Here is a 15,371-nt window from a genome sequence, read left to right as displayed (position 1 = left end):
TACAAGCACAGACGACAGTTTCGTCTCCGTTAACGGCTCGACGCAGCGATGGCAAGGTCTTACTCGCGCGATATCCAATGTGAATGTCCCAGCCATTATCTCGGTAGGCCGCCAACATCGAAACTCGAGTCTCTCCTCTCGCCGCGATACGCGGTGGCACACGATAGCATTCTTAACGGACATTCGTCGGCGAGACGCCGCTTAATGTTTATGGGCTGAAGATAATGGGGTCTCCCTGGTGAGCCCATGTCCAAACGGATGAGAAACGTTCCGGCAGCATAGCCTAGGACTCCCCGCCGACCACAACCCGCAGTCTTGGATATCTGTGCATTCAACATATAGTAACGCCCCCCGAATTATATTCAGTACACGTGTCATCTTTTTCCGTCAACCAATTCGAGATAAGTTAGGTACATATTACACACATAATAATATTGCCACGATATCATCTTCCTGCATATTATAACATGCATATGTGTAAAGATAAATATATATAAACATGTTGATATAAATCATTTTATATTAATATTTATATTCACATAGCTCACTTTTGTATAGCAAAAATAAAATTTATGCGAAATCCATACTGAATATCCCGGAAATATTGTATGCGTGCGATTCCCTGCCGCGAGTATCAACAATGCATTTATTGTAAGTTAATGTGTTATCATGTCTACATTTGTGAAAGATAGTCTCTGCCAGGTGAACCGATGCTTATCATACAAAACAAATGATCATATGTAATAAGATGTAAGAAAAAGGAAGGGGAGAGAAAGAGAGAGACAGAGAGAAAGAGAGAGTATGTAGATATAGATTAAAGATATTAAATAATATTCATAAGCTGTGCATTATCGAGACATTAGTGCATGCATATCTAATTTATACATTAGAGTGTGACCATCGCAGATACATATAATAAATAATAGATTATATTCTTTACATATTTAGGAAGAACTTTTACGAAGACTGAAATGATTTGTCTACATAGTTATTAAGAAATTGTAAAACAGCATATTGCCACATTTCAACGTGGATAATAACGTATTTGGGTTTCAATTGTACAAACAACGATTTAAAACCTTAAGAAACAGCTAATTGAATGCATTCCACATATTCATTTGCTAAAACTCGTTTATTTTATGCGACGAAAACACACCTATAGGCTTTCCGCTGCCCCGTCGCCTGCACCGCAACGTGACGACAAACAACCTCCTCGAAGGTTTATTAATCTCAATAAAACTTGAGTTATAAACGGAGCAGTCAGTATTTAAATGCCGCGTAAGCATCTTCATCTGCGATAATGTGTCTATGTAGGTCATTCTACGATATCGCAATAACTTGCGTAACGCGTTATCGTGAAACAAAGTCGAGACTTGCACATAACAAGTATTTTACAATTTTTACCTTAAATATTATTCTTTTACATAATGTATCTTATTCAACATTGGAATTTTTTTAACATAATGCTATACCACGCCGTATGTCATGCTTTCTTTTCGGTGCAAACCGCATACGTTTTTGCATCGTTCGCCGCCCGATAGGTAGCGGCGAACACAGAGCCGGCGGTGGACAATAACGACGCCACCGCGACCATCACAATATTTTTACCAGACCCGCGGTCTCTTTCGTGCGGTAAGCATGTGACAGGCGTGACGAAACGTTCGTAGAAACGAGAAGCGCGCAGACGGAAGTGGTTGCCGCGGCAGTCTCGTGACGACGACGACACAACGACGACGATGACGACGGCGACGACGACAACGACGTCGACGGAGCTTGGAGACGCACGAGTTGCCATCATCCTCGCGCCTCTTCTGGGCTTATTCGGCCCAGCGCACACCTGCATTCGTACCGGGGTGAATGCTCGCGCGCATACCTGCTAGAGGAATATGGCAGGTTGAGATGGGAGAAGCGGGGAATCCACTCGAGAAAACGCAAAGCTTCGAGCACCGGTAAAAATGGATACGTCGCCGTCGCGTCCGGGAGAAGGAGACAGAGAAAAAGGAGAGATGTGAAAAGACGGAAAAAAATGAAAAAAAAATCGGTAGGTGCTCGAAACGTAGAACGTTTGGATGCACGACGTTTTGCGCCGATTAAGGACGCAAAAGGACTTTCGGGCACGATGGGAACAATGGTGACGATCGCGGTGGTCGATTAGCACAGCGACGCCGGCGCTTGAAAACGGGATCGGACCGCAAAGGATCCAGGACACTCCAGCCGCTACTTCGCATTGTACCAGGCATTTCGGGCCTTGCTAGCTGACTTTGTCCACAGTGTAAACACAACCCTCAGACTGCCGCTCCTCGAGACAGACCTGTCAAAGACCGGTATTCCTCGCCGACCGAACACCAATTAACTGCCGGTTGCAGGTTGAAGCAGGTTGACCCATCGTGCTAACGAGCACGATGCCCTCTTTTAACGTTTTTTAATTTTCATCCACTGTTCGGACCACCTACTACGAAAAGACATCGAGCTGGTTCAACGAGGCAAGACGTTGAATTTCAGTTGACTCGCGTGATTTATTACATTAAATTATTTAAAGGTTAAAGTGTAATTGAAATTTGTCTATTAATTTGCAAAAATACATTGAAGAATGACACGTAGAATTAGACGAACATCCATCATTGTCAATCAAATATCGCAGGATGAAGAGACCAAGTTTTAACGCAGTTAATTCTCTTTTTCTCTCTTTCTCTCTCTTTCTCCTGAGCAGATGCAAATATTATTTAATAAAATGAAGGAAACAATGCCAATTTTCTAATAATTGCTGTATATATATATATATATTCTTATATCTATTTCCCCTCATTACGACACGATAAACAATGGGAAACAGCATTGAAGGAACTCAGGAAAGTCACAGTAGTTTTTAATGCATCAATTATGTGTATTTCTCACACCAAGTGACGGCATGAGTTTTCAAAGAAATCATTTCGAAGCGAACCGTCTATAAATATCCGAGAGTACGACTAATTTGCAAATAAGAGGAAACGATTTTCAAACAATGACACGGAGCGTGCGATCGGGGAAGCGAAGCGGGGGCCAGAAGGTAATGTATCATCTCTCGCCCGTCCTATCTTCCATGAAGTCTATACCGTCCGAAGCGTGCTGGAGCACACGGCGCGGGCGTTTTCCGCGTTGCATTTAAATGAAACGGACAGGTTCCATCGCGCTCGAACGCACGAGGAGGAGCGAACCACCGCTGGAGCGCCCGCGTGGCATGCATTGCTCCGCGAGAGAGAAAAAAAAGAAAGGAAATACACACAGGAGACGAAGAGGTGATATATGCGGACATTAGTTATACACGAGATGTATGAGGTTTTGCGGCGTCACTCTGCCACTGTCAGATTCCGGCGCGGTGCTCGTCCCGACATAATCGGGACGACCCATATTTCCCCGCCGCAATGCGTCAAGCTTCCCCCCCGCGTGCGATTCCCCGTTTCGTACCTTCATTTTTCACTCCGCTCGTGATCTCTCACGCGCCCAAATTCACCTTCCATGTCGTCGCGAGCGTCTACCGCTTCTCCATCCGCCGCGCCCGCACCGCTCCGCGACGCCTCTCCATCTCTCCCTGGCCCTCCCCCACGGCACACGACCCGCCGGCGTCGCGACGATTGTACATCGCTTCCGGTGAAATTCTCCTCCTCGGTAGAATACGGGAACGGGAGTCCCGATCGAGACGAATCGATTCGCGAAATGCCGCTGGCACGGCTGGAACGACAGTCAAAGCGTCGTAGTAAATATTGGCCGACTATTTTCTATCTATTTCCGATGCTACGAAGCGCTACCTACTTTGATAAGCGAGCCGATACGCGAAGCTCAAATTGACGGTCACGCAGTAAATTTTCTCTACAAGTGTGTGGAGAAACTGTCCAAATAAAAAGAAATGTCTTAAGATATGCTTGCTAAATCTTTAGTTTCGTATTTCGATTTTAGATATTAAAAAGAAACATTTGTCTGATTTATTTAAATTTTGAGAATATGATTAGAAATGTTATTTACCGGAGCGATATGTGATCCAATGGATATTATCGTGATTAAATAATATATCATCATGTTCTTGGCGGGACGTTGAATGTATGTAAAGGCTGCAACTAGAGCTGCTCTGGAACTTTTCTCTGGTAAAATAATATTAGATTATATTAAAAAGAGAAGAGAAGAGAGAGAGAGAGAGAGAGGAGAGGGGCACACACAAGGGAGAGCTCTCCTGATGAAGACTCAATATCGATTTTTTTCTTGGAGAATGAAAAATGCAGCCGTTGCTCCGTAAAATATATGCACTTTATCTTATGCGCTGGGAAACGTATGCGTCATGACATTACGGAGACGCTATTGAACAACCGTAAAACGTTTGTTTGTTCGGCAAGTTTACACAGCTTTCATAGTCAGCGGCAGCAGTCGGTCGACCGACTGTCACTGAATGAAATGCTAACGATGATAGATGATCGAGCATCGTTTTCTTCCGCTTGATTTGTAGGGAAAAAAAGACGTCAGTAATTTGTATACAGTAGCCGAGTTATTGAGAAGTTGCACTTTTTCATGTTACATCTAAAATAGCCCGTAATTAAATGTGATTCATTATAGTTCTGACATTTAAATACATTATGTCATAAAGAAATGTTATTATCCGTGTAACAAAGTATCTCTTATAATAGTATCTCTTATAAGTAAAGTATCTCTAATAAGTTGTATTATCGACGGTTATTTTCTCGTCATTTTCTTATCTTCTCTAACATCATAATTCAATATGTCATTAATAAGAGCGCAAAATTCACATTAATCGAACATATAATCTAACAAAATGTAACGTTAACATAGATGTAATAATTGATTTTACAAAATGATTCAATAGTAGGTACCTCCTATTCTACATCAAAGACATATTTCTCTGATCTCTCAATGATTAAACAACTTAAATATTGACTGTCTGTATAAGAGAAAACAATATTCCGACGAATAATATTGATGCAAAATATTAGTTATTCTTGTGAATAATCTATACGAGCAACAGTTTGAAACGGAAAGAACGTCTGTAATTTTATAGGTGAAGGGCGCGTGTTTTGTGTCTGTTTGATCTGTATTTTATACATCTACACTTATGCGCGTATATGTGTTAGTTTGACATCTTTACGAATGCGAGACAATTTTGCCACCGACGCTGCACACTTGAAAAAGTGCGTAATAGTTCGATCTTTTATAGAATTGTCAGTACCTAATTGTCACAAAGCATAACTGCAAGACAAATGGCAATACAAAAGCGTATTATCCGATATCAATGATGAGAAATAGGTCAATATTCATAAGCTCGGTATAAAAATGCTCTCGCAACATAGCTTTGTACCATAGCACCAGAAATCGAGCTGAGCGCAGCAGTAAATTTAAACATGCGTGCGGTATTGTGTCTACTCGTTGCCGTGACTTTCGTCATGATCCAAGAGGCGGTAAGTATTAATACAGAAAAACTAAATCTTTCATTTCTATTTATAGACAAAATAATAAATTATTCTAAATTTAATTGAATTATATAGTATATATAAAGTGACTCACACGAAACTATCAAATCGTACTGTTGTTATGAATTTCTTTTGAAAATTCATAAACTAAGATATCTGCATGTAGCAAGATTATAGCTATTTGTTTGTTTTTATTATGTTGATATTGAAAAATCGTTCTGGTCGCTTGCTTTCTTCGTATCAATTAGTTGCAGTTAATTGTTGTGCACTACATTCGATCAGTTTCGTGAGAAACTGTATATATCTTAAATATTTATTATTATATTCCAATTTGCATTATGTGTTGAGCATGTATTTTATTTTTACTTATAGAATTCTACACCAGGATTTTTCGAGGATCTTCTTTATCACTGCCCATTATTAAGCTATTTTTTCTCAAACTGTTGCTGCGATTATGATCGCAGTTGCTGCCCAACCACAACCACCACCACTACTACCCCTTCAACAACTATGGCGATGGGAGGAGGGGGTCGTTAACAACTTGTCAGATATGGCAAAACAAAATCTAGCGCGAATGACAAACAAATATGAATTTATAATGAATATATTTGAATATATAACATTGCAGCGATGAATAATGCTATATATATATATATATATACATGCTCAGATTATATTTAACAAATGCTGGTCAAATATTTCTGTAAAATCTGAAAACACACTAATATATTCTTATCTCTCGCGTGTATTCTCTTAAGATAAATATTATATATATATATATATATATATATTTATGTATAACGCAATACATATGTGTACATGTATGAATGGGAAAGATATGTGAATTATAAATTGCAACTAAAATAAAAATATATAAAATAGAATCAGTTTTAATAATTATTACAAATATATATTACACTTGTTATCAGCTTCTCTATTTCTATTCTACTGTAATAAATATATTTCATAAAAGTTTTACGCGAAATCATGAGATGATTCATCAATTTAGATTAATTGATGATCGAATACCTCATTGAATATTTATGAGTGACGCAAATGTTAATGAATCGTAGCAATATCGGTTTCAATTTGATAAAATTTATACGCGTTAATAAAAAAATAGCTTTTGCATTTAACATTTACATTTAGATTCTTTATAACGCGAGATACATCAATTGTTAAGCCGATACTATTAAATATGAAATCTCTTCGCAAATATTTATCTTTAATCAAAACCATCTGTATGAAATACGATTATTATGTTACTCTTATCTTTCGCTAACACAGCGAGAACATAAAATTCGATCTTAATATAATTATCAAGAATCTGTGATACACACTTTTCCTAATATTATTATACGCTACAAACTGCGCGCTTCTATCTTCGCCTATCTTTTAAAAGATTAATGGAATAAATTATCAACGTAACGCGTTAAAATCTCCCTTGAAGCTGTGTGACGTACTTAAGACAAAGGAAATACAATAACGTCAGAAAATATATCGTATTCGTTAGTGAACTCTCGTTCGAGTAACGATATCACTTTTTAACCGACTTCATGACTTATTGTTAAATGAAAGCGGTCTCTCGAGAGGCTCGAAGGAAAAAGAGTTACATGTAATGCCAGTCTCCGCTCGGGCAGAGTTCAACGGAGTAATATACCCGGAGGGCACGAACACCTTTATCGCATTAAAAGCGACGAGCTGCCGCCGTCTGGACGTACGCGTGAGACTATACCCTCTAATCTGACCTGTAAGCGCGTCTGGTCTCACGGATACGTCACGGGGCTCATCGCGTTTCGGATCAAACCGAAATGTCTTGCGTATCTTGAACGCGAACGATATGATCCTCTTAATGTGTCCCGAGGCTCACGAGTATTACGATACTCTCTTCTTCTCCTCCCCTCTACCTCCCTCTTTTGTTCCCCTCCGATCGTCTGCTCATAGTGCCCCCGGGATCACCCTCCGTTTAAGCCGGACGACGAAGCCCCGGCGAACATCGGCTTACATGCATACTGATGCGTTGCACGTGGATACGTATTAATATGTTAATACGATGCCGCCAGTTATGAGACTGTTTGATATTACAGCTGTTATTCGTTTGCCTTTATATGTGATCGCACCTTTGTCAAATATTTCCGCTTTGTAGTCGGTGAGATATGTCAATAGGAACATATATTTATAAAAATATTCGATCAATTAATATCGAAAGCGAGAGATGGCATTATATCTTCTGTATACCCCGGAACGCTGTCAATGTACAGAAAAAGCTGAACAAACGCGATTTAAAATAACCGATCTTGCACTTATTATCTTGTCGCTTCGATGTCCCTTCTCATTCATGTCGACGTCTTAATCGGCTCAACGTTAAGTTTGCAGATGCTTGATCGGATATCTTGAAAAGAATAAATTAATAAATTCAAATTAAAAGTGGTTGAAAAAGCTTTTGACAAACGTTTCTATAATTTTTCAACTGTACTTCGATGCGAATTTTCTTGATCTTTCTTGGCAACTTAACGAGCCGTCCTCACGAATTGCGCTCACGAATTGCGGTCACAACCTCGAGAAATAGTTCGCGCTGTCTCGTGCAGTTCGCGTCGCCTTTCCGGTACGTTTTCTTAAGGTCGTTGTAAGCTGTCGACTGCGAAGAAGGAGCTCGCTGTCGCAAAACGACGCGCACGATTTTGACGCCTCGCGCCAGCAAGAATGCGGCGTCAGCTAAGCACATTCGTAAGCTTGCCGCGTTATGACATTCCTGCGTCGCGGGAGAGAGGGCACGAAGGGTGGAGAACAGCGAGATGTGACGGCGTCTTGTTAACGGCACACGATGTCCTCATTATCGCGACTGACGATGATGACGATGCAGGTACTGCGCGATGCGAAGTGGATTCTTCACTCTTCGAATGATGAAAGCGCAAGAGCGAGAGAGGAGCAAGTGGGGAATATACGAGGAAAACTGTGAACTCATTAAGATGGTCTGGTATTTGTTAAGGACGAGGGGACGTCTACGTTCCTAAGAGAGCAAAGACATTTAGTGTCTTTAAGAACTCAGTCACTTCCTAAAATGGTAAAATATACTAGGACGTTCAAATATTAATAGACTGATTTTTTTTTGATGGTATAAAATGTTTCTCATTTTGAATATAATATACATTATTATTCTCTGTATTCATTCTGAGATATGGCAAGCATTTTTTTCAAATGTGAGGACAGTTTGTTATATCCTCTTCAAAGAAGCTTTTCGGCTGCATGTATATTTAATTTTGCAAATTGACATTTCTTTGACAATTGCTGTGACTCCGGAATGAAATAATCTCAAATTTTATTTGTGTTCACAATAGACTTCAAAAACACGTCTCCCTCCTGTAGAACCAGTCCAAAAATTGCATAGTTGTATACGTAAGTTTGGTTTTTATTTATCAAAATTCGTGGTGTTCAATAAGCATTCACTTCACTTTAATTCTGTATTAATAATGGTTTTAATACTTCTCATACTAATTTGTAAAATTTTTGTAGTTTTACGAGCCGTAATACGTTTATTAGCTCAGAACAAATTATTCACACGTTTCATATTCATAATCATTAATAGATGTTCACAATCGGCGAGCGTGTGGTTCGTTTCCGACGAAATTTACAAATCCGGTGTTTAATATTAAAAAATCTTAGTAGATATTATTTATAAAAATATATCCTCTTTTTATGAAGTTAACAACAAAGTTTAAAAAATGTAGTTACTTAAATATGGATGACTAAAGTATCCGATGAAAACATACTTATTACTTATGGGAGTCATATATTACATATTGAAAAAAGCCCGTGGAAAAGTATCGCTTACAAATATCGATCTGCGTTGGCTTCGGCTTAATATTAAAGTGATTTGGCTTCTCTTGAATCGCTAATAATTGTTAAGGAAGGATTAAAAAAAGGATTACTGTAACTCTTAACTACGATTATTAATTCTACTAGCTTTAATTTAAACATACTATCTTAGGATAAATTTTAGCAGTAACTTATGTATCTTCGGTGGACGTCCAATCTCAAGTATTCATCTTATAAGCCGTGCACGAACAATGTCGTTGTATATCGAAGCGAATACACATGAGACAAACGTTTTTAATATTCCATATCTCCACCATCGGAAATCTTTGGTATCCCGCAGAGAGACATGGCTCTGTCTATCGTAAGCGAGGAATGAATTAAAGTTTCTGCAGAGACTTTGTTTCCCGCGATAGTATTCCGAAGCCAAAGGGCTCGCGATTTCCTCGATTGATAATCATCCTCTAGCTGCATTGCGCGCTCTCTGCATTCCTGCTGCTCGTCCATTTAATGTACGATCCATTTGTACGAGATTATAAACAATTACATCGCTAATTTTTTTCGAACAGTAGTTTCAATAAAGAACAATCAATTCTTATATACCAGATATCGAAAATGATTTACCGAGAAAAATAACTGTTTGTCAGCCGAAGAAATACGAGGCTATAACGAAGGCTTGGGCGCTATCGATCTTCGCGGCGGTTCGTTCCCACGTCATTAATCCTAAATAAGGTTTATAAGATAAAGTGGAATGGCCTAGCGAAGGTCAATAAATCTGGAGGAAACGGTAAATTTGTTTCGTACTCCAGATTCATGGATACGCGATACTTTACGTAACACGGTTTTTACAACACGACGTTTATTTTGTGCTCTCGGTAATGCTTCTTTTAACATTCTACAGCTCGTTTAATGAACCTCCATCGCCAGTCGTTTACGTTCAGCACATTTGAGATTATTTCGTATTTATTTTAAGAGAATATCTTCCATACATTTTGGTTGAAATTACGTAACGTAACTGTTTAAGTTGTGCAAGAATGTTGTTTTTAACATCATGTATATAGGAAGTATCATGACTTGACTGCATGCTTTTTAGCAATTGGTTAACAACTCCGGTTCTCATTATTCCAAGCGATACATAACACGCTCCGGCACGACTTATTATGCTGCGCGCCCTGAAATTACAAGGCGGGCCTCGACGGGACCATTGAAGGCAATTTCATAGGGAACTATCTCATCGGCAATATGAAATTTCACGGCATCTCGTACTACGTTACCCTTCTCAAGTCATGATGTTACGATAAATATTCAGGCGTTGTTTCTGACCCAGACAGCTAACAATCCCGCTTTATGAGAATTCACAAAACTGATATGTGTAAACAAACAGGTGCATAATGATCTTGACTTTTCTAAACTTTATGCAATTTTATATAACCACCCTCATTCTTTATCTAAGCCGTTCTCGATTGATAACTACAATTGACATAATCAATTATAACATTTTGAGACGTAAAGATTCCTTCAAAGTTAAACGAGAATAAATGTCCTTATCATTTATGCGATTTATGATCTACGTTAACTGAATTCAGACGCGCGCCGTACGAAATAGCGCCTAAATTCCCCGTCCGGCGTAGACCACCGATAAGGTCTTCGGGGTCCACGCAAGGATCGGAAGGGCCACGCCCTGCTCACGTTGCTCGTTATTCACGGCGTGAAGGTGCTCCATCTCTCTTGCGCGCTCAGATCTCCTCCATGAATCTTATCCGGGCCGCGGGTCTCCTCGTTAAATCTCGCCAATCAGATATATATCGGGGATGCGAGGTGGTTTCGTGGTCGGGCGGTCGCTGCCCGTTTACGCCGGGTAAAATACTGCGTCGGCAGATGCTCGCCTCGCGAGCTTAACCCTCTCTCGATTCTTCAGCGGCTGCGGCTGCGGCATCGCATGCACTGTGTTTATGGTGTACGTTGTCCGCGCCTTGCATACTGTACAGGTTCTCTTACGATTTTGTGTGAGGAGTAACAGCCAGCCAGCCAACCAGCCCAACGTCGGTGTGTTTCTGGCGCGTTGTTGGAAGAGCGACCGCGCCGCAACTTCCCGCCTCCGCTTGCTCGTGGTGGCTCCCTCGGGCCACCTTCTCATTATCCGTTGGTGATGGTGGCTGCGGTATGGCGGTGGTGATAGTGATGACGACGACGGCGGCGGTTGCGCCGGTGGTAGTGATGGTGTTGGCTTAGGTAGTAGTAGTAGTAGTAGTCGCGTTCGTAATGGCAATTCCGTCGCAACAAAGGAATTGTTATTAAGCGTCGACCCGCCCGGGGACGCACCTTCCTGGACAGTCCCCGTGAGAGGAGATGGATACGCTCCATCCAACCTATTGTGCGTCGTCGCGCGAATCCCGCGGAGGATAATTTTTAAAAGAAACCACGATTTTCTGCGCGACGTTTTGCATCCCCGCACTCTTCCGCAATCCGCAATATTTTTTTCCGGACACGTTACGCGAGAAACACTTTCACCGTGAGAGTCTTCTTGTCGCACGACGGTGACCTGTCGTCCGCTTCACCTTCTACGTAGCCGTGCAGGCATCGAGATGGCAGATACGAGGTAAAGAAAAATGCGCCGGACTGATCTAATAGACCTTCTTCCCGGGTATCTAGACAGAAACGATTTCGTCGTGGATTAAAGGCGAGATATCGGACGGGCGCAATTGCATCCCTAAATCTTTGAACTGCGTTGGATTCTCCGTGATGTATTCTCGTCATTAGATTTCGGGGAACGCGTAACCGTATCCAGACGTCGTTAAGTTTATTGCACATTCTATCTAATTACTAATCAAGTTAAAATATTTTTATCGGAATTCTCTTTACGGATCACGTATCAAAAAGTATCTCGAGACCTTCTCGAGATCGAGATTATAAGAAGAGAACCCGGAACCCTTTGATGTAAATTTTGTGATGATGAAAAGGAGACCTGTACCTCGACCTGTACAAAGAATAGAATGGGTTTAACTTCTGTTACGTTCTAATACTCGTGTAAAGAGGACTTAAAGAAGGCTTATTCCCTAAAGTAGACAGCCGTTACGGTAGTTTCTACGACACCTTTAGATGGATGATAGTACATTCTTAAAGACTACAGTTATTTCTCAAATTATATATTCTGTATGCGTCAAAATTGCTAAAAATGTCGCCAAGTTATTTTATTTACCTTTTATTTAATAACTAAGCCTTTAGATATATAATCAGATAACATATAAAAATAAAAAGAGAGAGAGAGAGAGATAATCCAAAAATCAGAATATTAGTTAAACGACAGCGCTAATTCAGATTGGTTTAAAGTTATTGCTTTTGTTTCGAGGAAAAAAGCGCGCCTCCCATATTTTGCCTTAATTTTTCTACTTCCGCCAGCCGCCAAACTTCATTCTCTATGCCTTTCTGGAGGCACTCGGTTTAACCGGATTCCAGATAATTCACTTCCTTGCTCCTCGTCGTAACAGGACATTAATGAAATTAACGTGTGCGCTCGAGGTAAGATAAAATTTATATCGTACGCGAGAGATAATATGCACGCGATAGTCTTCGAGCATTATGCATTGAATATAAAAGCTGCCGGATACGCGTTTCAAAACGACAAATTTCCACGCAGCTGTTTAGCACAATAATGTAAAGCATTCCTCGCATAGATATCTGTATCTTAATTTTCACGGGAAGAGAGATGTACGAGTATTTGTAATATTATAAATTATGATACTATACAATACACACATTTTTTTAATAGCACGCCAGATACATTTCTGTCTTTACATATTTCATCTCCTACCTTTCTCTTAAGCGGTTTTGTTTTTAGATTGCATTATTAATGTTCTCGCTAGCAATTACTCACTGTCAAACGTGACGTAAGTTTAGACAAAAATTTTGAAAAGAAGATAGATAGCGCCCATTATATGCATATAATATATAGAGAGAGTGATAAATGATTTTATAATAGATAAACATAGAAAGATATATTCATTATGAAACTGATATATATAGATAAATATTAGCCATTCAATTAAAATGTTATAAATAACGGCAAGCTGCTTACGTATGCATTCTTCAAATACTGAAGTGAGATAAAATGCTTGTTTATATTAATTCCCTTAGATAAGCCTGTGGGATGCTAGCTTCCAGTTGTAACTTTATCGATGTAACCGATAATCTGAAAAGTTAGTAGCACCGTTGCGAGCTGTCGACACCTGTCGACGGCAACTTTCGTCGAAAAATTTCTTCAGGTGCTCTGCTCGATCAGATGTCTTGTTAGTCGAAGATTTGTGGTCGTTCCGCCTCATTAAGACATACTGTCGGCAATTGTCCCCATGCTAACCTGTGTTTTGGCCTCGCCTAATCGGCGTAAAATTCCACGGTATTAGAAATTTCAAGCACTTTGGAGCAACGTGTCCGCCGTAATCAGTTCTCAAATGCCGATCCTTCCTCGTTACTGGACTCCCCTAAGCATAGGTTACACCGAAAATGTGGCCTTCTAGAACTATGATTACGGCACCGACTGTAAAATATCGACTCTCGCGAGAGGCAAAACTGAATTAAAACGAGTCAGCCCGTAATCGATATCCAGAAATGGGGGAATCGTTGCTGCAAATTACCGCTTGAATGGCGCGGATATATCGCGTTTCACTGTCGATAAAATATCTCTTACCTCCTCGTTGGCTCGAACGACTGCTTCCCGTATTAATGCGTTTGTGGTTTCTCATGTACCGTCTATTTGCAGAAATTCGTGTCAGTCTAACGATAATGGAATTAACCATTATAAAAGTTCTTTCACGCTGACGAGTTATTAGTATCGGTAAATATCATGATTCGTTCAAACGACAGACAGATAAAGTTCAGTGAATTTGTCGAATTATATGTAATATTTAATCGAGAGGACAATAAAAATTCGACGAAGGAATAGGAAATAACAAAAAGGATCTTTTCTTAACTGTGGCATATACATCCAACTGAAATAATTTATTACGAGTGTAAAAAAAACAATAAAGCATTGCGCTATATCCTGTACATCATCATTGTTATTTGTAACGTGATTTTTAAACGATTTTTAAACGATTCATGCAAATCTTGCATCGAATAATATTTTGATACGCGATGTTTCCGCATGAAAAATAATATCTCCGTGTAATCATTGATTTCGTTATTTAATTTTGCTCATCGATTCGACGCGAGCAAACATTACCCTTTTACACTGTATGTATATGTATATTACGTATCGTGGAAAATTGATTTCCTCAACCATTTTGAGACTCCGCGTTTAAAAAAAAAACACTTGGCACCAGTTGAAACACGATACGGCGATTAAATGCGAAACAACGACCGGAAACTCGTTGTTTCGTTTTGATAATACTGCGAGAGCGAATGAGCGAGCGAACGAGAGCGAGAGAGAGAGAGAAGGGAAGAGGAAAAGAGGGAAAGGAAATGGCAGAGGGGTGTTATATTGGCGGAGAGCGAACCGGATTAAAGCCGCATCAAAAGCGGGATGGATATATAATTACATTAGCCCATACTATCGGGTGGAAATAACAGGTTAGACACAGCCGAGAGACCGGCGCGCACACGCGGTAATTAGGTTGTATCAGGTTCGTAAGCTGCGTTGTCAGCGAATGGACAATGTGAGCGAGCGCGCGCGCGAGAGGGAAGAGAGAGAGAGAGAGCCAGCCAGCCAGCCTGCAAACACATTAGAATCTAATGACATGCTATTACATTTCAGGCCGATCGCGGGAGTCATCACGTCAAAGATCTCGCGTCGCGTCGCGTCATCCCCCGGAACCCGGAACGGAGGAGAGAACGGATCGGGCGGACGCTCTGTCGCTCCGGTTCCGCGGAGTGACGCGCTACGCGTTTACTCCCTATCCCCTCCAATACATCTACATCTCGTTAGACCACGTCTTCTCGCAGACACGAGTTCGCAACGAGTTTATTACTCGCGTTACTCTTGCCGCGCGTTCTCATTAAACGTAACGAGCATTCGCGCCGCACGCGTAACGTCTTTCAACGGTAAGGCGGCGTTTACGCCGCCGACGCTACGCGTTTCCTATCGTGCAAAAAGCGTCTCCTTAGGAGACGTCA

The 15,371-nt window shown here is 40.5% G+C and overlaps 1 protein-coding gene and 1 long non-coding RNA gene across 10 annotated transcripts in view; one reads left to right on the top strand and one right to left on the bottom strand.

Annotated features, from left to right (window-relative positions):
* The window catches only part of Ten-m (teneurin transmembrane protein Ten-m), a 515,153-nt gene that overhangs the window by 109,793 nt on the left and 389,989 nt on the right, over positions 1-15,371 (top strand). The gene's annotated exons all lie outside the window — the stretch shown is intronic.
* Positions 4,000-15,371, bottom strand: part of LOC139773520 (uncharacterized) — a 106,004-nt gene continuing 94,632 nt past the window's right edge. The window contains exon 3 of the long non-coding RNA XR_011718366.1: positions 4,000-4,115. This is a non-coding gene — a long non-coding RNA (uncharacterized lncRNA). The remainder of the gene's footprint in view (positions 4,116-15,371) is intronic.

The sequence above is a fragment of the Temnothorax nylanderi genome, unplaced genomic scaffold (assembly GCF_030848795.1).
Source record: "Temnothorax nylanderi isolate EJ_2023f unplaced genomic scaffold, tnyl_v1.0 TNYL_tig0063_pilon, whole genome shotgun sequence".
In the NCBI taxonomy this organism is placed as follows: Eukaryota; Metazoa; Arthropoda; class Insecta; order Hymenoptera; family Formicidae; genus Temnothorax; species Temnothorax nylanderi.
The sequence above is the reverse complement of the archived record's forward strand: the minus strand, read 5'-3'. Positions and strand labels throughout refer to the sequence as shown.